The sequence below is a fragment of the Triturus cristatus genome, chromosome 4_2 (genome assembly GCF_964204655.1).
Source record: "Triturus cristatus chromosome 4_2, aTriCri1.1, whole genome shotgun sequence".
Taxonomy (NCBI): Eukaryota; Metazoa; Chordata; class Amphibia; order Caudata; family Salamandridae; genus Triturus; species Triturus cristatus.
Window position 1 is genome coordinate 597,752,821 of NC_140586.1, and position 24,094 is coordinate 597,776,914.

General features: G+C 45.1%; 1 protein-coding gene and 1 pseudogene across 2 annotated transcripts in view; one reads left to right on the forward strand and one right to left on the reverse strand.

The window, feature by feature from the left end:
- The window catches only part of CRYZ (crystallin zeta), a 205,939-nt gene that overhangs the window by 6,372 nt on the left and 175,473 nt on the right, over positions 1-24,094 (forward strand). The window lies entirely within an intron of this gene.
- Positions 1,869-4,022, reverse strand: LOC146834736 (E3 SUMO-protein ligase KIAA1586-like; annotated as a pseudogene).

A 24,094-nucleotide genomic window follows, 5' to 3' on the forward strand; every position in this document is an offset into this window, starting at 1 on the left:
CTCCCGCCCAGTACTCCGCTCCTCCCCCTGAGGCTAGATCTGGGCCTACGACCATTAGCTGACGAAATAAGCCTGAGACCTCTAGCACTCTGGCGTAGGCTGTGGAGCAGCATTGATCTCGTAGATTATAGGGCGGAATTGGTTGAACTTCTGAAAGACCCAATGGCGCTCAGTATTCCCTGGGTTAAAAATATCCAAGCCATTTGCGTGGGAATAGGGCTCCCCGACTTATGGAATGACCCAGCGAAAGCCGCACCGACTATATCCAAAAGGTCCCTGGCCAAGGTTTACCACGAATATAAACTAGAAAGGGCTCAAGCTACCCAGGCAGAAGGGTCTCTAGCTTCTGTGTTCATGCAGAGCAAGGATTTCTATAGATTGGAGAGGGTGTTGGATCCTATCTCCCCCGCACTGACCAGGAAGCTGTTCCTCCAATGGAGATACGGCACATTGCCGTTCCGGTCTTTTATAAGCACCTGGTCATCGGGTCCCACCCTAAAGCAGTGTCCGGCCTGTGACGCCATGGAGGAAACTGATTTGCACGTGGTTTTCTTCTGCCCAGCCTACAAAATAGCACGAAAATATTGGCTTCTCCCGCTGATAAGGAATATGGGATGCAGGGAATACGCACCAATGTATAGAATCTTAAAAACTGATCTCTCTGGCCCAATTGTTTTTGCATTAGCGAAATTTCTGACCAATGTTTGGCACACGCGTAACCGGATTTTAAAGGCGTTGGGACCCTTATAAATGTTTTTACCTTTATATTAGAGATTGAATATGTATATTGTATTCTTGATTGTCTTCACTTTGATAACTGCTGTTTAATAATTTTTTTATCTTAAATTCTGAATTATTTATGTATTTTATGCTTGTACATATTTTACCTGTGCTTTTATGGTCATCTGACCGAAATAAAGCTATCAAAGAAGAAATTAAATAACATTAAAATAAAACGTGGGAGGTTTAAAGGTTAAACCTACCAGTGAGACAGAGGAAATGTCTGTGTGTATGGGCGTGCATAGCACGTATCTAGCTACAAAGCATCTGTGTTGTATCAGGAAGGATACGGTGCTTAACGAATTTGGCAGCGTAATGCGGTAAGTGGGGTATAGGGGAAATGGGAGCTACAGTGGTGGCCAGATAAAGGCAGCAGTGGATGTGACGTGAGCAGAGTGCAGGGGGAAGGCACGCAATTGGGTGTGAGGAAGAGTTTCAGCCAGCGATTGAAAAGGGGCAGTTTTCACATACAGCAGGTAACCCTGTGGAATGGATAGAGTTGAGGTTTTGCTTGATAATGTTTTTATAATACAAATATTTGTCCTGACACTTGAGGCAAAACAGATTCGACAAAATAACCCTTTTTTGGAGCCTTTAAACATCTGAGGTAAAGGCATTATTGGTGAAGCCGAGCATGTAGGCACAGGGACGTAGCTTGGGGCTGGGGGGGTTGGGGTACAGGGGCTTTCAGTCGGGTATGGTAAGCGCCTCTGTCGCATCCGACTTGAACATTTAAAAACTCAGACAAACACACACGCACACACCATTGTCTCTGTTTTGAAGGTGTTAAAACATGGTTATCTTAAAAATACTGTTTTAAGCAGTGGTCGAAGTGGGGGAAAAAAAGTAGGGGAACTGTGGGCGGAGACTCAGGGGGCGGGAATAACCCAACGATTTGATTAGTGGGCAGAGTCGGAGGTGTAGCTAGAAATAGCAAAACATACCAATTTTTGAACGCTTGGCATTTCACTGACCAGTTACAGCTTATAACGTTATTTAATTCAAAGACTCAATAAACATGTTTATTTGAGGTTTAATATATAAGTTGTTTATATTTAATTCATTTACAATGTGGGACATGTTTCCAATCACAGAATATTCCAAATACGCTTATAAGTGGAATCATAAGCCATTTGTCTCCGAGCCATGCAGTTTCTTTCATCTGCACTTCTCCCTTTTTCTAACCATTTCTGAACATAAAATTCAGGTTTAAATTCTATGACAGGTGGCCCCACGATATTTATGAACATTATAGAAGACAGACGATTGATTGATATTCTGTTCCACAGTGGTGTGAGCACATCATTCATTACACTAAAGCCCCGTTCACATTCAGCAGTTGAGGTGCAAAAGGTGTTTATAATGTGCATTAATGGTTTCAGGCTTTCAGGCATGCAATTTTTATTTTGTTTGTACTCTCTGAAACCAAGGATGTACTGCCTGGTATCAAATACATGCAACCTGCTACAAAGGTTTTGTAATTCTCCCTCACCGTATAAGATGTCTACTGGATCTGGCCAATAAACTGGTTGTAGGAGTTTCATTCTATGTTCTAACTCTTTGTATTCTATTTCATCATTGTTTGTGGTTGTGCATCTAGAAACATTTGATGCATTAGACATTGTCATCCTTTTTCGCAGGTTATTTGCTAAGCTCCTAAAGAACTGTGCCCTATTGATGCTAACACAGCCTTTGTTCTGTTGCAGTTCTACACCAGCAAACTGCATCCGTTCAGCAGCATCTAATGCAGTTGTAGCAAAGGGCCCAGGTGAATCAGCCATTGATTCAAACACTAAAATCTGCATCTGTATTGAACGATCGGCCTCATATATGGTCATATCACGCCGCTGCAGCCTTCTGGATAGGTCACTCAATTCTGTGAGAGCATCATATAAAATGCCCATATTTTCAACAAACACCAGGGAGGTTAATAAACGGTTTAAACCAGCATATTTCCTCTGCTCAATGTCACTCCTCGTTGAGTCTTCGGAAGATTCCATGAAATGTTTACTAAGTGCTTTGTAGTTATTCCAAACAGCTCTCTCAGATCTTTCACTTGAGGACACCCAACGTACATCTAGCACCTTTCCAATTGCCAGAAGTCTTACTTCTACCTCCAGAGCACATTCCCCAAGCTCTCTCTGATTTTTCGGAGAGGCATGGTAGGTGGTATATAGTTTATCAAAAAAAACTTAGAGCTGATTAATGCCTGCGACTTCTTTACAAACATCACCCACAGCAAGCTCCAGCTTGTGGTTAGCACAGTGCCATACACTCAACTGTGGATATTTCAGTTTCAGAAGAGTTGCCACACCGGATTTCCTACCTATCATATTGGAAGCACCATCTGTTTCAAGCTGAACCAAATGACTTTTTAAATACTCATCAGTAAAATCATGTCTCTCTAAGCATGCAAGTAAGGTATCTAAGATTATATCTGCTGCTGTGCTTGGCAACTCAACAAGGTCTAAGAAAAAGGTCAGTGGCTCATTCTGTTTATCAATACATGCTCTTACACAGATAATTAGTGTGGTCAATTTACTAACGGTGGTAGATTCATCTATCATGAGGATTATTTTTGATTCATTCTGCAAGATACAATCAATCAGCCTTGACCTCATTGTAGCAGCAATATGGTCTATTATGTCAGCGCAGCTGTGATCTGAATGCAAGACTCTGCCCAAGTCTGCACCATTCATCTTTTGAACATCAATATCTAACGGCATATCAGAAAAAGGGCGCTCATGTTTGCCTATTTTGTATGAAGTTCTGAATACACGGCATGTCTCTTCCTGTACTTTCATTTGCATTTTCAAATTGTACTGTGGAATACTTTCACGGGCCCTCTGTTCTAAAATAGCTAGTGCCTTAAGATGACAGGAGCTATTCTTATGACAAAATATTTTTTTCCGCAGAGAAATTAACTGCTTGTCTTTAGAAGGGCCATATGGGATGACCAAGCAATCTACCCATTCCATGGAAAGATGCACACCTTGACTTGTTTCTGTTTTAAGATTTACCTTCCTGCACACTTTACATCCAAGCTTGCCTTTGGAAAATAAGAGCCATGGATACTCTGTACGTTTGATTTCAAGTTGTTCCGAAGACCAGCAGGCTGGGTGATCAATTTGATCCACACTCTCCACCACATTTCCTTGGAGGAGTATGTGACTGTCGTTAGTGCCACAGCCATCTAACAATACTTTGTCTTCAGAATCGACTCTTCTCCTCTTTTCGGGCATCCTGCCACTTTCACTTGTTTGCCTTTCAAAACCCTGATTTGCATTTGCCATTGGTCCTTCCGAACTGGAGCCTGGGGACTTGCGTGTTTCGTTTCGCGAGATGTGGCTGGAGCATTTTTCTTCTGCAGCCACTGAAGCATCTGCATAAATAATTGTGTAAATACATACATTTTAAAATAAGCACTGTACTCCTGATTTATTTTAAATGCTGGCTGTCGGTACAAATTGGGATTTTCTACAAGACAATTTAAGAAAGAGTCCATGTCATTTTTTAATCCCACGGTTAACACTATAATGAATATTAGCCGTTTGACAATGAAAACTATGGTGTAAATTAAAATGTGTCAGCCCACACTTAAGGCATTTACTTGAAAAATATTTTTACATGCATTTATGCAATGGAATAATGGGGGAATTAAATGCTACATTGTTTGTATCAATGAGCAGGTCCCAATAAATGTGAGGGAATAGATTGAATAGTCTCAGAACCTGGCTGAGGCTCTTTACCTCTTTAAAACTTGACGTTGGATTGAAGAAAGTCGAATACTGCGAAGCTTCTGGGTAAGCAGCAATTTATGTGGCAGGCGGAAGAGATTTAGGAAGCACCCCTAATTCCGAGATTCTGTAACAACTGTGCTTTGCGGCCTATGCAGTAACACTGATTTGCCTCCGATCTAGCAGTAAACCTGATCCCTCTATGGCCTTGCAGTGCCGTGGTTTGATGATGACCTGTCTTTCTGGTTTGAGAACAGAAACACCCTCATCCGGTTTCTGGTGAGTGTCTACAAGTGCACGATCTGAGAAATCTTTCAAATAAAGAAGGGAATGTTAAATAAAAGTTAGCATGAATTTGCTAGAAAATAATGATCATTTTGCTCTGGTATCTACAGAATGGGAACTGCACAATTTTACATTGTTCCATAACTAAGTTCAGGGACAAAAAAAACTGTTAGACACCAGTAAACTCTGGTTTAAAGACCACTGTTCTAACTATTGAGCTCTGCTGCCCATTCCTGCACCTTCTCATAAAGTTGGGCCTTCTTGAATGGCCAAGTCAACCCCCTAGATGTCTTACTGCAGTACACATCTTATAGCAGCTGGTAAACAAGACATGGAACATAATAAGTTGAAACGTTCTGGCATAATGCATTTTAGTTATCTGAGGCAGTGTGTGCATAATAGTTACATTTTATTACCACTTGTACCTCACTGTCAGTGTTTTCTGTGCTGGGGGCACTGTTGACTACGTCATTCAGTGACACTCGAGCAAAGCAAAGTTGTAGTCCTATGTTTTTTTTATGTGCTTGACGCAGCATGCACGAGGCCAGCATTAGATGTTCAAACATGAATGGTAAAATCTCCTAGTTTGCAGATGTTTTCCACATAATTATAGCTCTGCCGTATTTTTCCACATGATACATCTCCCGCATAATCTGATGGTTTTAACAAAAAAAGAATTGTAGCTCAAACTGATCAAAAGTTACTAAACAACGTGAATTGTGTTGCTGTGAAGTGGAAGGCCGTGTGCAAAGGTTGACTGGTCACCTTTCTCACCGCTGCATTTGCATGTTACACTGGAAATAATGAGGCGAAAGCTTTCCAGAGACTGTTAGTATGTGTAAAAATGTCAAAATAATAATGTATCAGAAAATGTACCACATAACCCTGCAGTCTTTTTTGCTGCATAATATAGTCAACACTGCAACATAATGTTTTCCTCCATTGCTGCATAATTGCAGTGGCCCCAAAGCAGGCAGCACATGCTAAAAGTGCTTGTGTATGAAGCAGAGAGACAATGAAGTTTGTGACCTTAGGGACATATTTATGGGAATGGTGGCGCAGGGCAGCACAGCAAGTTACTTTGCTGCGCTGCCCTGCGTCACAGGGAAAGGGCGGGAATGTGCCGTATTTATCCAATATGGTACATTCCGGTCTTTCCCCCTGCACTGGCGCCATTTCGACAGCCTAGCTTCAACACAGGCACACATGCCCCATGGTGCAAGGGTGCCTCCTTTGCATGCAGGATTGTTTCTGTGCAGGAAGGGGCACCTTCCTGTACAAAAACAATCTTGAGAGGCTTTTTCATCTTTCTATGTGGGCTGCAGAATAAAGCACAGTTTGAAAGAGGAAAAAACAAGGAGAAATAAAGATATTTCTCCTAGTTATGCCTCCTCTGGGGCAGCGCAAGATTTTGCCGCATTCCCAGGATTACAAGTCCTTCTAAATCTATGAATGCGTCAAAAACCGTGGGAGTTGTGTGGGAGACTTTTATTATTGCAGGAAAACTACTGCGGTTTACAAGGAACTCTGCAGTGATTTATGAGTTTTTAAGAGTGAGTCCTTATGCTGCACAGTTCTGCTGGTTTTGTTACTGGGGGCCGATTTCGCAGCATTGCTGCAAAACCAGTCCCCAGTTACAAAACCAGTCTCCCATGCAACACCTACCGCAACTCCTCCCGTGCACACAGTAAGGCAATGCAGCAGTTTGTGCTGGGTTGCAGTACTCCATATCTATGAAGCCGTTCAGACATGCAAAGTGGTTTTACGTGGCTTTTAAAATATGACTTCGAGCTTTGCATTGTGCATGTACCACATTGGAAGGTGCAAGCATGACGCAAGGCCCTTGAAAACATGCTCCTTAGTCTGGTGTGCATGCAAATCCTGCATTGCAAATCCCTGGTGAGTTGCATTAGTACTACTGGAACAAGGCCTATGAAGGCACCAATGCGTGAGGTGGACTGGCCTCAATGGTCCAGTGACCTCCGTGACAAAGCCACTGCTGCTCTAGGGTGTGCTGCTTTGTAGACCTGCCTGCAAGACTGGTGGTGAACTTGGGTATGGATTGTGGTGGACAGGGCTTCAAGTTTTCTCAACAGGCCACCGGTAGGGTTCACCTGCTGGTGCTAAGAGACCAGGGCTTCTAAGGCCTAGTGGGGCCTTCTAAAGTCTATCATGGGTGCTCCCTCAGGAGTGGTCTGATGGACAAGGCATGAAGGCTGAACCAGGTTCCCCAGTTCCAAATTTGGTAGCTCTGGCCATAATGCCACATCCTATCCCCACCGAACACCCTTCTGCCCCACTGAGTGAAACTCGCACTGTCTTCAGCTACAACCCAATTCTGCCCCATTATAAGCACCTGGATGTGACTCATTTCAAATTAGGCAGTGCCTGAAAAAAAGTAACAACATTCTGGGAAAAGCAAATACTCATAGGGAATGCAGGATTATGTAAAGCATGCAAAATATAAGCAGGAACGACATGTTACCTTAACGCTTTTACTCTCGTTCAGAAATTAATGAGTATTTTTTGTCTCAAACATTGAGGACATGAATATAGGGCTCCTCCTTTACACATGTGTTAAGCAGGGCTCAGAGACAAAGGAACTCTTCAAGAGAATCTGATCTGACTCACGGAAACCCACAAGGGCTCCTTCTTATCTACAAATTGTGCACTCTTGATTGTCAGCGCCAGGATACCCGTTAGGTGAGAGTGCGCTTTACAAGTGAGATAAATAAATAATTCTTATTCATGTCAGCCAGCTGGATGCTCAAACATAGTATAGCACATATGTATTCAAGTGTCCTGCAAAGAAGAATGAGTGCGAGTAAGTAAATGTGGGTGTGAATGATTGAGTGCCTGAAAGTAACTGAGCATGAGTGAAAGAGTGTATGTCGATGAAAGTGAGTGAGAAGGAGTCACGTAGAGTAAGTGAAACTGTAAGTTAGAATGAGGTAATCAGAGTAGGAAAAAGTGGTGAGACTGAGTGAGAGTGAGAATGTGATACCGAATGTTGAAGAGTGAGTGCAAGTGAGCAATTTTGAGTAAAAGGGAAAGTGAATGAGCATGAATAATGGGGGTAGTGAGCCTGATTGAGATAACATGTGAGCAAGCAGGACAAAACACAGGCCTTGGCAAAGTGGAGGTAAATATTTACTTGTGGGAGGAACATATTGTGCATCTTGGAAAAAAATGTGGTCAACTCCTGGGTATGTTGTCTTGGCACAGTAATGGCTTTTGAGAGAATTTGTGTAAAAATGGGGTGTTGAAAATAAAATGCAGTATTTGACCCTATAGTTTTTTTTCAAAATTATCTTGGGAGTAGCAACACCCAGACTGCAAATCCTCCTAAAAAAAAAAAAGGCACCCTTACTCGCTTTGTTTGCTCTAGTTCAGCTCTAGAATTACGCTACACTACTCTCAAGCATCACCAGCCATGGTGAGAAAGGGTATTGTGCACAACCGACACAGTTAAATAGTTTATACATTTTACTGTTCCATTGGCATAAGACTCAGGAAAAGAAAACCTGTCGCAGTTCTTTATTGATCCTTCACTTTAAAGTAGATCCGAGAAACTACTAATCTCTCCTTACCGGACTACTGATAATATATCTTTTGAGCTCTCGCTACCGGCTTTCTGACTTTAGCTGCTTTTGGGACAGTGAGCCCGGGACCCATGTCTGCGCATACCCGGCGCACTTGGGTGCAACATTTGCGAAGGCCTGTCCACTTCGCAGCAACACAAGTCACATTTTTTGTAACTTTTGATCCGTTTGAGCTACAAACAATTTGTAAGTTAAAATTATCAGGTTATGTAGCAGATGTGTTATGTGTCAAATATGCCAGGATCATAATTATTCAGAAAACATTTGCAAACTAGGATATTTTGCTATTTATGTTTGAACTGGTCCTGTGGAAAATAGGAAGTGCTGATGACAGAAACTCTATGGCTCGGAGACAAATGGCATGTGCTTCCACTTTTAAGCGTATTGGGGACATTCTGTGATTGGAAACATATTGGACTTTGAAAATGTAGTTTAATGTGAATAATTCATTTTAAACCTTAACCCCTTCCCTGCTCATGACGGAACCGTTCCGTCATGAGCCACGGTTGGCGTGTGCTCATGACGGAACGGTTCCGTCATGACAATCCTGTTGGCGGCCGCTCCGCCTGCGCGGCGCTGTTTCCTGCCTGTGCGAGGGGACAACGCAAATGGGCGGAGTCATGACGGAACCGTTCCGTCATGAGCACAGCTCAACTGTGGCTCATGACGGAGCGGCTCCGTCATGAGCACAGGCCCGCCGCGCTGCCCCCATGCCCCCCCCAGCGCTGCAGCGGAATGTCCGCAGCAGCGAAGGGGTTAAATAATCACATGTTGCCTTCCCATTTGAGACATGATGAATAGAAAGGGTGTGTGCTGATCTCTTCTGTGCAGACCACCCTCATTACAGAGCAGAAAGTTTGTGTTGGGCGCTATAACAGGAAACATAAAAAAGACCAGATAAGACATTCAACATTTCCCGTTTAAAAAATGCACCAGGTATTTTATTTTCCCAACTTACTTGATCTTTGTGGAGTTCAACTTCAGAGGCAGTCCAGGCTCCTCTTGCAGGCTCCGGCACAAAGAAAAGAGCAGAGCTGTAAAGGAGGGGCTGGTGACCTCTGGGCAGGCACGGAGAACAACTTCCAGGAGAGGCTAGTGGGGCTGGGACAGCGTTTCAGTTCTGGCTGGCTGGAGAGCAGATTCACAGTCACAAAGTCCTCAGTGAAGCCCTTTTCTTCTTTCCCAGGTGGCGTCCGTCAGTCTGCGTGAGCGGGGAAGGGAGGGAGACACCAAAGTATCCTGATGTGACCATTGTATTGGTCACAGTGGGGGCAGGCAGGCCAGCGTCCTCACTGAATGAGGTGTGAATCACAGGCTCAGAGCAGCCTGAGGTGTGAATCACGGGCTCAGAGCAGCCGTTTTCCAGCTATGCTAGACTGATGGCCCCTTTCAGTATCACTTTGCAGGCCCCTAGACACAGAGGGGAAAGGGAGGAGGTCGGGCGCGCTGCAGAGGCCTTCGTCGATGTGCACGGTGGACCACACAGGCTGGATAATAAAGTTGTCATATTAAATTAGGGCCGTCCCGGTACGCTTTTTTAAAATCAAGAAGTAGGGGAACGGACTAACATAATTTTTAAAAGTAGGGGCACACCGTGCCCTTCCGTTCCACCCACTTCTAACACTGGTTTTAAGTACCCCCCTCACAATCCTCACTCCTTTCCCTTTCCTCTGGCTCTTAAGCCCCCCTCATGTACTACTTCTCATATAATGATTAACGTGATGTGTCAGCGTGATTGTCGGAAAATTGGAAGCTCACACCCCACCACTCAGTCTTACTGACAAAGCTACGTCCCCGTGTATGCATTCTGTTGTTTAGTAGCTACATAAAAGAAAGCTGTCCCTCCCATACAAGATTGAAGGATGCGGGGAACCCATGCCATTGTAGCTCTAACAGAATGGAGTGTATGGCAGTTAATGTAGTGGGTGATTATGGATCAAATAAAGTTCAATGCACAATGTTGCAGGGTTCTGTGATAAATGCACAAGGCCTTAAAAATCATCTGCTGTTCTACAGGAAGCCTTTGAAGTTCTCTAAGATGGGCAAAAATAGGACAGCGTAGGGGAAAGATATAATGGAAGTGTTTGAGCCTTTTTTGCAAGGCCAATGCACAGTGAATTATATAGTCAATACTTGACAAAATACTGATCGCTTGAACCACAGGGGTGTGGAATTCCTATAGCCCGAATCCCTGGTCATATTGTTTGGAGTCAAGGATGTAGGAGAGTAGGATCTGGTTCACATGTTTACCCCCACTTTTTGCTGGTGTTTCACTGTTTTTCAACATTAGTCTGGCTGGGACCCTGCTATTCAGGGCCCCAGCCTAGCTGCTTCCGCTCTAAAATGATTCCATGTACTTTAGGTACATTACAGATTGGATCTGAGGTGCCCTTTTAAGTCCATAGTATATGGTATACTATGTACCCAGGGCATAGGTACCCCAGAGGCATACCAGGGGCTGAAGCATGTATTATGTCACCCCTGGAAAGCCACCCAAAATGACACCACAGTTCTGCTACTGCAGCCTGAGTAAGGTGGTGCATGCACCCCTTACTGAGATATAGGTTCACTACATCTCGCCATGTACTGCACATTCAAACCTATCAGTCACCCCTATGCCAGGCCTTAATAATCTTGAAGGCAGGGTGCTTGGTTATATGTGAGGGGGTGCCCAGGCATGAGCTGAGCCCCTCTGCAGCCTTTGGAATCTCCTCTCCGGGGTTGTCAGTAGTGCAGCCTGACCATATACTCTTAAGTGCATTATAACCAAACGGTAAATGCTAACTTTGGACTGGCTGCACAGAAACATGTCGTGTTTGGTGTCAAACACCTTGGAATCATACCCTTCTAGGGGGAGAGACATGACAGCACAGGTATACCCGGTAGAAACTTAATAGAGCCCTGGCATCACAAAATGGATGCTACAGACACGGGTCTGGCCTCCTGCTGCTGCCCGAACCTCCGGCAGGGGAGGCCTGGACAATAGGTTTCCTGTCACAGGGAGGTGTAACCACCTCCCCGACAGGCTTATGTGAATTGGGGCTGGGTGGGAGCACTCTCTGAGTACTTTGAAGTCCTGCACTGGGGGCACATTTAGTGTCCCTGTGCATAGTCCAGCTCAAACCGGTTCAGGGGCTTCCAGCCCTTGCTCTGGCGCGAGACTGGACAAAGGAAATGGGTGTTCAAGATTCCCAGTATGATTGACTCCCATTCATGGAGCTGAGAGCATTATGTACAACTAGGATCCTGAAGACAGGCAAAAGTCCAACCACCCAGCATCTCATAGAGGTGCTCAGGCTGGATGACCTTAGCAGATCTTTAGGATCTGAAGGGCTAGGCAGAGTGGGTGGGACAGCACCTGAGGAAAGGCCAGGGGGTGTAATTCCCCATGATCTGACCTCTGAGGCTGGCCAGGCAGATAACAATGAACTGGACCTGAAAAATCCAATTCCCCTAGACAGTGATGGAGAGGACCAACATGGACCCCTCTTTGTCCCTCCTGGGAGAGTTGGTGGTGGGCCAAGAAGGTCAAGATCTTCCTCCACGGAGTCTAACCATTCTAACTCTTCTGTAGGGACCCCAATCTCCTCTCACTTGAGGGAAACCTCTCAGGAGAGAAGGGAGAGACTGCTTAAGTATGAGGAAGACAAACCAATTGATACCAAAGCTGTTCCTTAAAGGTAATGAGACGGACCAAGAGAGTATACAGGTGACTAGTCTGTGTAGTACTTAGTCGGATATTGGAGCCCTCATACAACCGTCTAGGTGTCGTGAATCACGCACCCATTGGGATGTGAAGCGTCATCATCGGGCTGCTCCTGCGTTGGGCCGGCTGGTGCAATGCTCAACGGGCTCTTTTAGGAGCGCTCTTATGGAGATCTTTTTATCCGGACAGCCGTTAGGTGATTGAGGGTAGGGGGCTCTATTGTGATGTAGATGAAAGAAAAAGTGAGAATATTAAAATAGGTAGGGGAGTGCCCACTTGAATCAGTTTATTTTGGGGCCTTCTTACCTAATTAAAAATTGTGTGAGGTGGAGTGTGGATGCCCAGAGTTATGTGCTAGGTAGTCAACACTGCCTCATCTAGGGTCAACATGTTTCTCGCCCTGTTTGAGAATTACTCTGGCGATTCATCATGACCTATTGGATTCTATCTACATTTCAGGCTGCATAACAAGTTTTTTTTAAAACAGCATTTTTTAACAAGATTACCTGCAACTCGGTCTACCCTAACGTATTCAAAGGTTAGCGTGCTGCAGTTCCTGGTAGAAGACGCAAGGAGTTCCTTGCGTTTGACGCGCCGAGTCCGCGTCTCCTGATGACCTACCCCGATCTACCAGGACTGGGAGGTGGTGTAAGTATGAGGAAGCTCAGCTTGAAATCGGAAGAAAGCAGGTAGCCCTATCTAGGGAGGCCCTAGAGCTCTACAGAGCTAGAAAAAAGGTGGTATTAGAGACCCATGGTGGCAGCAACTTCCCTAGAGATAGGGAAAGGTCTTATGACCATAGAAACCTGAATAAGATTGTCCCTCCCTACCAGAGTGGGGATGACATCCACAAATGGATAACTGCTCTGGAAAGGGCCTGTAAAGTACAGAGGGTCCCCCAGGAGCAGCGGGCAGCAATCATATGGCTCTGCTTTGCAGACAAAGGTAGAGATAAACTCCTCACTGTTAGAGAGGAGGAGTCAGATGATTACAACAGTCTGAAGAGTGCCTTAATTGATGGGTTTGGCCTAACCACTGAGCAATACAGGTTAATATTCAGCGATACCCAAAAGGCACAGACTCAGGACAGGGTAGACTTTGTAGATCGTGCTACTAAGGCTCTGGAAGGTTGGTTACTTGGCAGTAAAGTGCATGGCTATCAAGGATTGTACAAGTTGATTATGAGGGAGCAGATCCTTAATAATTGTCAGAATCAGCTGTTGCACCAGTACATGGTAGACTCAGATCTGACCTCTCCCCAAGAATTGGGAAAGAAGGCAGACAAATGGGTCAGAACCAGGGTGAGGCAGAAGGTACAGAACCAAGGTGGTGAACCCAAGAAGCAAGATCCTAAAAACTCTGATAAGGGTGGGGAGAAGGGTAAAGACCAGAAGTCTTCCCAAGGCCCCGAAAAATTCCTCTTCAGGTGGGGATTCACAGTCTACCAAAGGAAAAGGCCAAAAGAAACCACGGTGCAAGATCTGTAAACAGAAAACTCACTGGACCAGTGATTGCACCGAATCCAAAGAACCTACTCCAGCCACCATTGCCCCTAAGACAAGTGTTCCCCCTAGTACAGCTACAGTTGGTGGTGGTAATGTTCAGAATAAGGGTGTAGTAGGGTTGACCCTGGGTTCTGAGATGGACTCTGGCATAGTCAGAGTTCCAACTCAGGCTGTGTTAGCCTGTGATGGGGGCATGGATATGTCCCCTTTTGTGAGTCCCAGTAATCTTGGCAAATACATACAACAACCTTTCATAAATAGAATAGAGGCTTTGGCATTCAGGGTTACAGGAGCAAGTGTCACAATGGTGACAAAAGATCTTGTGGGTCCTGGGCAGATTATACTTAGTGAAATGTACCAAGTGACCAATACTAGCAATGTCAGAACAGACCATTCTCTGGCAGTTGTTAACTTCTTCTCGGGAGGGGTAACTGGCCTTAAGAAGGTTGTGGTAAGTGCAGACCTACCAGTACAGTGCTTGCTTGGCAATGATCTGGAAACTTCAGCATAGGCCGAAGTGGAGCTCAGGACACATGCAGAAATGTCAGGGATCCCTGCTCATGTCTTTGCTGTGACTAGGTCACAGGTCAAATTGTCTAAAACAAAACAGGCCCTGGATTCTGGAATAATGGAACAGGTGCCTCTCAAGAGGAGGAGCAGTAGGGTTAAGGCAATGCCTTCCCACCTGACTCAAAATGCAGATCAGTCTCCTCAGGGAGATGATCTTGAGCCTGAAGAAGGAACTGTCCCAGAGGATCTTGAACCTGAACTGTTTGAGTTCTTGGGGACAAAGGGCCCTTCCAGGTCTGATCTGAGTCAGGCGCAAAAAACCTGCCCCTCTCTTAAACAAACCCCTCAGAAAGCAAGCTGCTGATGAGGCTGCTGAGAATGCAAGTGGCACCCATAACATTTATTAGGATGATGGACTCCTTTATTTAGAGTGTAGAGACCCCAAGCCTGGTGCATCCAGGAGGTTGGTTATACCTCTGAAGTTTAAGGACTTCCTATTGACACTAGTCCATGAGATTCCCCTAGCAGGACACCTGGGCCAGAACAAGACTTGGGACAGAATTGTTCCTCACTTTCACTGGCCCCACTTGTCTGAAGACACTAAGGAGTTTTGTCTCTCCTGTATGACCTGCCAAGCCAGTGGCAAGGCAGGTGGAACCACAAAGGCCCCCCTGATACTACTACCTGTGGTGGGGGTTCCCTTTGAGAGGGTGGAGATTGACATTGTTGGTCCCATGGATCCTCAAACAGCATCTGGGCATAGGTTTATACTGGTGGTGGTGGACCATGCCACCAGATACCCAGAAGCAATTCCCCTAAGGACCTTTACAGCAACTGTGGCGGCAAGAGCTCTCTTGAGTGTATTCTCAAGAGTAGGCCTTCCTAAGGAGGTAGTATCTGACAGGGGTGCAAACTTCATGTCTAGTTACTTGACTGCTATGTGGAAGGAGTGAGGAGTGAACTACAAGTTCACCACATCCTATCACCTACAATGCAATGGTTTAGTTGAAAAGTTCAACAAAACATTAAAGGGCATGATTAAAGGACTCCCAGAAAAGCTTAGGTGAAGATGGGACATACTCTTGCCCTGCCTTTTATCTGCATAGAGGGAGGTGCCTCAAAAGGGGGTTGGTTACAGCCCTTTTGAACTTTTGTTTGGTCACCCTGTCAGAGGTCCATTGTGTCTGGTTAAGGAAGGATAGGAGTTACCTCTCAAGCCCCCCAAACAGGACATAGTGGACTATGTACTTGGTCTCCGCTCCAGGATGGCTGAGTATATGAAAAAGGCAACCAACAACCTTGAGGCTAGCCAGGAATTACACAAAGACTGGCATGACCAAAAGACTGTACTTACTGTCTACCAGCCAGGACAGAAAGTGTGGGTGTTGGAGCCTGTGCCCCCAGCAGCCCTCCAGGACAAATGGAGTGACCCCATAAAATTGTTGAACAGAAAGGGGAGGTCACCCACTTGGTAGACCTTGGCACCTCTAGGAGTCCCCACAGGTTACTTCATGTCCACAGACTAGAACCACATGTGGACAGGGCAGACATGGGCTTGCTCATGGCTACTGATGAAGGACAGGAGGAAGAGAGTGACCCACTCCCTGACCTGCTTTCTCAGAACCCTGATGATGGGTCAGTTGATGGTGTAGCCTTGGCAGGCAGCCTCACTGCCCAGCAGCAAACTGACTGCAGAAAACGTCTCAGCCAGTTCAGACATATGTTTTCTCTGACTCCAAGTCAGACCTCCTGGTGCACTCATAAAGTGGACACTGGGGACAGTCTGCCTGTGAAGAATAAGATCTACAGGCAACCTGACCATGTCTCCCGATGGCTGCTAGAGCACAGTTTAAGGCTATGTGCATTGTGCACAAATCTTTCCATCGAACAGGCCCTGCCATCCTGTCCCCCTTAGTTGTGCCCTACGCTCCGTCCAGAGCCCTTCGCTCGGGATCATTGCACCTAGTTACCACTTCTAAAATCAACAAAGCACGTTGGGGCGGCCGTTCCTTCTCCCATACTGCTGCGAGACTTTGGAACTCCCTCCCCTTAGCCCTCAGAGAAAATAATAACCGGCTGGCTTTTAGGAAAGCTTTGAAAACCCACCTGTTTGCAAAAACGTGCTAGTCTCACCCTGCGGCCCGCCACAGTGATCAATTAAAGCGGTGCGAGGCCTCCGGGTAGTCTATGCACTATATAAATATAATTTTTAATTTAATTTCATTTCATGGACTGTATAAGGACAGAGGTCCAAAAGATGGTGGATTTGGGAGTTATTGAACCCACAGTTAGCCCTTGGGCTAGTCTAGTAGTCCTGGTACCTAAACCTCACACCACAGATGGCAAGAGAGAGATGAGGTTTTCTGTAGACTACAGGGGTCTCAATGCAGTCACTAGGACTGATGCCCATCCCATCACCAGGACAGATGAGCTAATAGATACTTTGGCCTCAGCCAAGTTTCTAAGCACATTTGACCTGACAGCTGGCTACTGGCAGATCAGACTAGCTGATGATGCCAAAGACAGCATTTTCTACCCCTAGTGGGCACTATCAATTTGTGGTAATGCCCTTTGGTTTGAAGAATGCACCTGCCACTTTCCAAAGGCTGGTGAATCAAGTCCTTACAGGCCTGGAAGACTATAGGTTAGGTTAGGTTAATGACATTTGTTAAGCGCATGGTTGCACAGAGAACAGTGCGTCCCCGCGCTGACAGCCCTATCTACATCTCATCAGCTGGATCACAGAAGGAGAGCCTGGCCTGCTATGCTGAAGTTAGCTTGGGGAAGAGGTTGGTTTTCAGCCTCTGTCTGAACCTGGTTTCAGACGGCTCCATAGTGCAGCATATCTAGATGATATTGCTGTCTTTAGCTCCACCTGGGAGGATCACCTAGTTCACCCGAGGAATGTTTTGGAGGCCCTGCAAAAAGCAGGCCTAACTATCAAGGCTACTAAGTGCCAGATAGGGCAGAGTCAGGTTGTGTACCTGGGCCACCTTGTAGGTGGAGGCCAGTTTCAACCATTGCAAAGCAAAATCCAGACCATAATGGACTGGATTGCTCCAACTACCCAGACTCAGGTGAGCGCCTTCTTAGGTCTGACTGGGTACTATAGAAGATTTGTCAAGGGGTATTGATCAATAGTGACATCTCTGAATGACTTAACCTCTAAGAAAATGCCCAAAAAGGTTCAGTGGACAGCTAGCTGTCAAAAGGCATTTGATGACCTGAAGCAGGCCATGTTCACTGCTCCCATTCTGCAAAGTCCTGATTACTCCAAAAAGTTCATTGTCCAAACAGATGCATCTGAGTTGGGGGTAGGGGCTGTACTGTCACAGTTGAATGATGAAGGTCAGGATCAACCAGTAGCTTTCATAAGCAGAAGGTTGACCTCCCCCGAGGGAGAAAAGTTGGTCAGCCGTTGAGAGGGAGGCCTTTGCTGTGTTTTGGGCTCTGAAGAAGTTGAGGCCATACTTATTTGGTACTCACTTCATTGTTCAGACAGACCATAAGCCCCTCTTATGGCTAAAACAGATGTAGGGTGAAAATCCCAAATTGCTCAGGTGGTCCATTTCCCTACAGGGGTTGGACTATACAGTGGAACATAGACCTGGGAGTAACCATGCCAATGCAGATGGACTCTACAGATATTTCCACTTAGAACATGAAGACTCAACTGGTCATGGTTAGTTTAATGTCCCTGTGTTTGGGGGTGGGGGGGGGGTTGTGTAGGAGAATAGGATCTGCTTCACATGTTTACCCCCACATTTTGCTGGTGTTTCACTGTTTTTTGACTTTAGTCTGGCTGGGACCCTGCTATTCGGGGCCCCAGCCTAGCTGCTTCCTCTCTAAAATGATTCCATGTACTTTAGGTACATTACAGATTGGATCTGAGGTGCCCTTATAAGTCCCTAGTATATGGTATACTATGTACCCAGGGCATAGGTACCCCAGAGGCCTACCAGGGGTGAAGCATGTATTATGCCACCCCTGGAAAGCCACTCAAATTACACCCCAGGTCTGCTACTGCAGCCTGAGTAAGGTGGTGCATGCACCCCTTACTGAGATATAGGTTCACTATATCTCACCATGTACTGCACATGCAAACCTATCAGTCACCCCTATGGCAGGCCTTATCAATCCTGAAGCACCCTGCTTGGTTATATGTGAGGGGGTGCCCAGGGATGAGCTGAGCCCCTCTGCAGCCTTCGGAATCTCTTCTCCGGGGTTGTCAGTAGTGCAGCCTGACCATATACTCTTAAGTGCATTATAACCAAACGGTAAAAGCTAACTTTGGACTGGCTGCACGGAAACATGTTGTGTTTGGTGTCAACCACCTTGGAATCATACTCCCACACCAGTAACTGGTGTGGGAGTATGATCCTACCCTTCTAGAGGGAGAGACATGACAGCACTGGTATACCCGGTAGAAACTTAATAGAGCATCACAAAATGGATGCTGCAGCCACAGACACGGGTCTGGCCTCCTGCTGCTGACCGAAACTCTGGCAGGGGAGGCCTGGACAATAGGTTTCCTGTCACAGGGAGGTGTAACCACCTCTCAGACAGGCTTATGTGTATTGGGACTGGGTGGGAGCACTCTCTGAGTGCTTTGAGGACCTGCACTGGGTGCACACTTGGTGTCCAGCTCAAACCGGTTCAGGGGCTTCCAGCCCCTGCTCTGGTGCGAAACTGGACAAAGGAAATGGGTGTAGCCACCCCTCTTTCCAAACCCTCCCATAGGTGGGTCCCCAGAGTATGTCCAACACCCTACCTTAATATAAGTATGGGACCCCAGTCCTTAGGACTTTAGATTACCCTGGACGAAACTCTGAAGCTGAATCCTGGACCTTCGACGCTCTGCTCAAGACCTTGGTGCCTGCCAAGCAGGGGACTCACTCCTTGACCCCAACGGAGCAATTTGCCGGTCTTCATTATCGTAGCTCCCGCCGAACTCCGAAGTATTTGCAGCCCAGGAAGAGGATTTCCAGACATCTCAGAGGCCAACCCGAGTCCCCAGCAAAGAAGAGACCCGCAGCCCTCGTGAGCAGCGTGGAACTGGAACTCCTGGTCACTGTGCATTTCTGCAAGTGCATTGACTTCTCGACGTCTCTTGAAGTCGTGCTTGGGCTGACTTATAGCCCCCACCTCGAGCACTGAATCCACCGAAGATGGTCATTCGGAGTGACCCGTGGCCCGCCAGTTTGTGTTTCGTCTCGAGGTCCCTTCGCGATCCCTGGTCATTGACTGGTGGGTTCCTGAGCAGGTAACTTTGTATTTCCTTGGGCTTTCCTGGTTGCTCCAGATATGCACCGACTCCCTACCAATTGGTGAGTCCCTCAGACCTTGCTGATCTGTACTGAAGCATCTTTCTCGTTTCTGCGTGGGTTGCTTTTGCCAAGGCTTGTTGTGTCCAATCCGGGCGCCAATGCTGCAGCACTCGACATCCTTCTTGGGACAGCTCGAATCCAGCTCCTGGTCGTCCTCGACGCCTGCTGGTCCTCTTGGCTGAAGAGTCACGCTTCACCTCTTTCACCTGAAATCACCCGACATCGGTGGGCATCTGCTCATCGCCTTCCTGGTCACTGGCTAGTGACCCAGACTCTGACCCCTCTGCTTTCAGGTTCTTCTCATCGTCGATCCAGGCTTGGATCTCTTTGGAAACTTCACATCTTCACGGCAGCAGATCTTCTTCGCCAGCTCCTATTGAAATCGATGACACACGACCTGACCCCAAAAGACACCTATGCACCCGGCTTCCCCGGGTGAGGTAACACGAGTACTCCGGTGCTCCCGTGGGTGCTAATCCTAGAATTTCCCAAGTCCAAAAGGGTTTGGTCCTGACTCATTTGTAAGTGCCCCTAATCTTTAAAAATCTAACCGTGACTTTCCCCATAGAAACTAATGGGAGCTTGCGGCTGTGTTCACACACTGCACACGGCCCCCGTGGGTTCCCTGTGTCACTACCTTGGGTGGTTCCTTGGGGTCCCAGCGATTGTACAGGCTCTAGGCCTTTTGTCTAGTTAAGTCGTGGTTCTTATACCACTATTTTAGTATATGGTTTGGCTCGCCCATAGGGCCCGACGTGTATATGTGCTATTTTACTGTGATTATTGAAGTGTAACTTATGTGTTTTGACCTCTAGTCTCATGAAGAGACTAGGAGGGTGTGTTTAGTAATAAATACATATATTTTATATATATATACCTGGTGTGAATAGCTTTCATTTAGTGACTCAAGAGATTATAGACTGGTAAAACAAGCTGCTTTACAGACTTAGCTTGAAGGGTGCTCTCCCATAGCTACCACTAGGATAGCTTTCAATAAAGGTTGTCTTTAACCTATAACCAATAAGGGGTTGTTTGGACTGATACAGGGTGCCCACTATAACTAGTGGACAGCATATATCAGGCCAACTTCTCACAAAGGACAACACGTTTTCATGTTTATTTTGTCCTTGGGGCAAGTAGGCCCCCAACCCCCAGCAGCACAAACCCTTTGGCTTCCAGTTTACAGCACCAGTTGATGGATCAGGGAAGGGCATTGCCTGCCGTTGAGGTAATACCTGTGTCCGAATGTTAACGTTTTTTGAACTTGTATATATGGTTCATTAATACAGAGCCTTTCTTATTGGAGTTAGTGCTCTAGGGACATTTTGATTGGACTGCACTACTGCAACTGGTTCCAGTGTAAAAATGTGTACACACGTTTGCAAAGTTAAACAATATGAGGTTACATACAGTGCTCCCAGAATGCTCTCTAATTAGTTGTAAATATCTGCAGAAGCTTGAAAACAAGATTGATAATCCTTTGCTTTTAAAATAAAATGTTCACAAAAAATACAAGTAGAAAAAAAAACATTGTGCTAAACAACTGTTGAATTATAGGTTATATTTCTTTGAAGCATCATTTAGTAAAATGTGTTGATGCATGCTAGTATTTGCCAAAAATATTCATAAGGGAAAATCATTGCAACCAGTTTCAACATAATTATGGGAAATATGAAAATAAACAAGCTATGGCAAATAGAATAGGCCTGATATTGGTGGTCAGACTTGTGGTTTTGTCAATGTGTGTCTTTTTAAAATGTTTTTTTGTGTGAAACTTTGTGGGAGCTGCCAGGCCCTCACTATTATAACAAACATTAGCAAAAAACAATAATATTTTTTGGTATCAAAAAGCACACATTGCCTCAGTAGTACCTGGCACTGATCAAAATTACTCTGTGTGCCGATATGCTACTTGTGAAAGAGGGGAAGCAAGTTCATAGATAGATATAAAGAGAGAGAATTTAATAAAAGCAAAAGGTCTTGGTTAACGCCAGACCTAATTAGAGGCCCAAATATTAAAGAAAATCCCAAAATTGCAACCATGGTATATTTCTTTCCATTAGTGCAGATTACGGCTTTCATAAATTCACAAGAATTTACAGAAGTAGTCCAGAAATACGTACTCCTAGAAAATATTTGTGAACTGCTTTTTAGCACCAGCAAAAATATACATGTAAAGATTTACTCATGCGAAAATCTGTTGAGTGTTTACAAGTTCACTTTCCGTCCAACCACTTTTTTCCTAACCTTGGAATAAGTTTCGCTTCTGCCATTGTCAGGAGTAAATTCCCAACCTTACTCAGTATAGGAAAAGATTAGAGAAGAGCTGGTAAAAACCCCCTAAAACATGCAATTTAGTAAGTTTGCACACTCTCAAAAGGGCATTCCGACTCTGCAACTATGGCTTAGTGCTGCCTTCAGCCCCAGAAATTTCTAGAATTCAAACCCTATAGTACGATCCCTAGCATAATCAGAAAGGCTAATATCAGAGCTTTTTTATATAATGAGATTGCTGTGATACTGTGTCGCTGCACTATGTGGCATCAAAGGGACAAATGTTTTTTTACAGGACAAGTAGGTTTATGAAGCAACCTGTCCCAAGGACAAGTAAATATTTGATTAAATTTCACACCCATATTAGTGGGAGACTAATATGAGTACCAGAATTGTCATACATAGGATAGTTAATAAAAAAGGAAGCTGTGAGGGAATTCATTTGATCCATAAAGGTGAAGGAGGCCTTTTCATATAAAATGTTTTTGCATCCATATTAACATTAACCACACAAATGCATTAATTCTTGTGTTTTTACGTTTGAATTGACCATAGCTAATGTAGACCTGCAATTTAAAAGGGCTAACGTTGGTTGCCATCTTCTTTCATACATTTGTGTACTTTCTTATTTCTAAGAAAAGATGAAGTATAATTTAATTAACACGATGTTGCTTTGCTTTCTTTCTCATATGAATTGTTTTCCTTGCGTGATAACAGTTGAATGTTTCAATTAATTATAAGTGTGCACCTGCAGAGAATACAAGCTGTCCAATGTATCTTGTTTGCTGCAGATAATTCTACGTTTGAAGGTGACTTAGAGATGCTTCATTTGACATGATACTGAGAAACTAGGGAGGGTCTCTATGCCTTAACCTGATTGGAGTGTTTTATGGCTACAATCGTGGTGCAATCTTGTTAGAAATTTTGTGATATAAGCTAGTGCAAGAGACATGAGAAGCAGACCTTTTTCCTGACTTAGCTGAGAACACAGTTGCAGAATTTTCCAGAATGCCTATGGATATGCTTTTATCCACTTCCTAGACAACTTAAGAGTAGAATAGGGTGTTCTCTTTATGGACAAACTGATTTACTTAACCATATTCCTTTGACACAGACGTATTCTAATTTTGCCCTCTTGCATATATGACTTTGATTTAGACTTTATAAATACATTCATTTATTGATTACTGATTGATAATAATCGGATGATTTTAAACATGTTAATCTTTTAATAAACCTTTTTTAGTTGGAAAACTTGACCACCAACGGTCTTCCTTGTGAAGCCCAGCGTGCTTCACATTATTTAATTATATTAATGCAATGGTTATCCTTAGTTGTTGATTCTGATTCATCAGATGAATGGGTCCGAATTTGCACGGAGAAAAGAGCTAAAACGTAATTGGTAGCATAGGATGGTTACCGCAGATGCTTAGAAGATTTGAAATTTGCCTTATTTCCAAAAATGTATTCGACCCAATCTACATTCTCTAGCTCCTGTGGTGGCATTTGAATTATTGATGGCGTTCCATCATCCCTGTAGTGGTTGCATTATATGGGTGAGAGGGTCGGAGCACAGCCATTCACAGGAAGAGGAAGAGAAACGAGGTGGGAATATACAAGCACCACTGCAGCATAAGGGATAGCTGCTATTCCATTTTAAATGAGGGTCTTTTTTTGTGATTCCAACTATGCATGTGCCAGGCAGCAGCAGTCTCTCTCGCCCTTGAGGTACAACCCATTGTAGTTTTGTCATGTGTGGTGCGCGGCCTCGTTCTAAGTATTTTATTATTCTGTGACTCTGGTCATAGGTTTTGTGTCCCTGGGCAGGGTCTAAAGAGCTCAATCTACTTTGAAGAGCTATGGGTGGGGCAGGGCGTGTTGGCAGTCTCAACGTGGGAGAGGTTGGCTTTTGCAGGCTGGGCTTGGGCCGTGTGCGCCACCCATCCCCACTTGTCCATCCATTTTGTTTTAAAGTAAATGGAGTAGTGAGGAACTGCTGCCTGTGTAGCCTTCTGGCCTGATAAGGTTCACACTTGAGGCAGTACAGATTGATGTAGCGGTTCCTGGCTGGAGTCACTCATGCGGTGGTGAGTGCTCATTCTCAGTCTTTTCTGCTTCCGTGCAATTTATTTTTGCTATTTGTGTGCACCAGTCAACCATCCATTACTGGGCTAAACCATGATTTTTTCCGCTTTTAAATTACTACAGCATGGATGCAGTGCCAGAGTGACTGAGCTGCCATGGTCACTGAGCAGTACACCCCTTGACGTCGCGCTCCATATTGCAGTCTTTTCGGATCAGAGATCCTGATTGCACCAAAGTAACAGGGTAGACCAGCGCTGATATGTCTGTGTGCCTGTGTGTTTGT